We start from the raw sequence: 2,369 nt of genomic DNA on the forward strand, positions 1-2,369 counted from the left end.
CATCATCATCACCGTTTCCTCGGATGAAGCTGCGGCCTAATCGGCGCCACCAAAGAGGTTGTACACTAATCACCCATTTTCTTCTTGATTTGATCTCACGGTGCTGCCGGCGCTTGGTCCCGAGCCAACGCGGCGCGACTCCATCCACGGCGGCGTCGCCGGCCACTTCCTCCATGGTGTCGCTCCTTCGGCGGCGACGTCCACATCAGTAGGAGTTGCTGCTGCTTTAGCTCTCGCTTGCGCTGCTGCTCTGCTCTTGCTCTCGGTCCCCTGCCTGGTCTGCTCTTGCTATTGCTCTTGCTCGCATTGCTGCTCTCGCTCTTGCTCTTGCTTGCGATGTTGCTCTGATTTAGCTACACTTTAGTCGACTGAATCGACTTTTGGGTCAGTCGATTTTCAGGGGGGGGGGGGCTCGCCGGGGTGAAGGAAGAACCAGCCGCAGCGGGGAGGGGGGCTCGCCGGAGAGGTACCCCACTATCTATATTAGGGTTCAGGATGGGGGCGGTGGTCGCCGGCGGTGGCGGGGCGTTGGCGGGGCGGTGGCGTGGGGATCGCCGGAGAAAAAGCTCGGAACGGGGGGGGGGGGGGGCTAGAGGGATGGCAGGGGCGGCGGCAGACCAGCGGTGGGGAGTGTTTTCGGGGTGGGCGGGGCGGCGCACCACCGGCAGCGGGCAGCGGGGGGCTGCTGTTTGGCAGATCGTGGCTGGCAGCTTAGGGGGGTGGAGGTTGAAGATGAACTGCATGCCCTTGATTTCATATTCAACAGCTGCAAAATCGACTGACCAGAGATGGAAAAGTCAGTCGACCGACGTGTAGCCTCACCTTGCTAGTGCGTTCAGTTTCGATAGCAAAATTTAGTTTCGACAGCAAAATTCAATTTCGACAGTTAAGTTCAGTTTCGACAGTTAAGTTCGGTTTCGACAATTAAATTCAGTTTCGACAATTAAGTTCAGAGATGAGCGGCTGATGTATTTTACATCTAGCACTTTGTGGTTATGTATTTTACGTCATGTATTGGAGATGCTATTAGAATTCCACTCAGGTTTATGTTGTTCGTTGTCTCTCTTGTCCTGCTTCAGCCTCGGCGTCGTACAACTCACCAGAGCTGCTCCAATGACGAAACGCTCCATCACAGTGGAGCAGTACCTCAGGCTCCATCTCCAGATGCCTAAGATCTTCTTCCCCTCCTCCGACAGCCAAGTCAGCCGGCGCATCCTCACCGGCCAAGCCAATCACGCTGAGATCGACATGGCTTCGCCAAAGAGGTTGTACACTTGTTGCATCTCTATTTTACTCTACATGTTATATATATTATCCACTGAGCACTCGTAGTAACGGGAAATACAATTATTTTATCCTACTATATGACAAGCAGTGAGGTACCAGGCAACTTAGCTATCCGTGATGGACTCTCTTGAACGCCATCATTATTTATCTCTGCGCATTTGAGCTGTGCATTTGTCGATGGGCCTGGGAGTTGAGCTAGTATGGCAGTGGCCTGGGTCCAAAGTAATAGAAGTAGCACAAAAACATTTTTTTATTGTAGGTTTTTCCTTGCTCAAGCCTGCCTACTAGAATCGCCAGTGCTTGAAAGGAAAAGTGAATGAAAAACATCGGAATTGGAAAGTTTCCTACTGTACTACTTTTCATGAATTTGGTGCAAAGGAATGGAGCAAAGGAAAACTATAGGATGTGTTCCTTTAGTGTCTCCTTGAAAGAAAAACCGTAGGAATTCTAATTTCCACTTCTCCTCCTTTTCATATTCATATTCATCAAGCACAAGACTAAGAGATAGTAGCATAATAGCATTATAACCATACATTTTCTTGTGGTTTGACTTAATCTCGCCATGCTTTTTTGCATCCTATGATCTTTCAATTGTTGTGAATCAAACACCCAGATTGGCAGAAATCCTGTGTTTTTAAATTCTCTGTTTTGCACGTGCATTCCTATCCTATTCATGTCTATTTCCTGTCCTTGCATTGTTAGAATCCTCGAATTCAAACAAGCCCTTACTCAATTACTTCTGTTACAGATATGTGTCAAAGAAAACCTTGTGTGGTTTGTCCTGCTCCTGCGGTGCTGTGTTCCAACCCAGCTCAGCTGCTCCAACGACTGAAGGGTTCACCACAGCAGGGATCCGCTCTCCAGACTGTCTTTCTCCGCCTTAGATTTTCTTCCATGCCGCCGGCAGCCACGGCAATGGCATTACCATCATCAATGTAACGCCCCGAGACCGATGCTCAAGAAGACCTCCATATATTTCCGGGTTCCGTCGTGTGTTTTGTTTGGTTCTTTGCATTCATCATTACATCATGTGCATTGCATCATGTCTTCATGCCATCTTGTCATTTCTTTTTCTTAACTCA

Source organism: Triticum aestivum, chromosome 2A (assembly GCF_018294505.1).
Source record: "Triticum aestivum cultivar Chinese Spring chromosome 2A, IWGSC CS RefSeq v2.1, whole genome shotgun sequence".
In the NCBI taxonomy this organism is placed as follows: Eukaryota; Viridiplantae; Streptophyta; class Magnoliopsida; order Poales; family Poaceae; genus Triticum; species Triticum aestivum.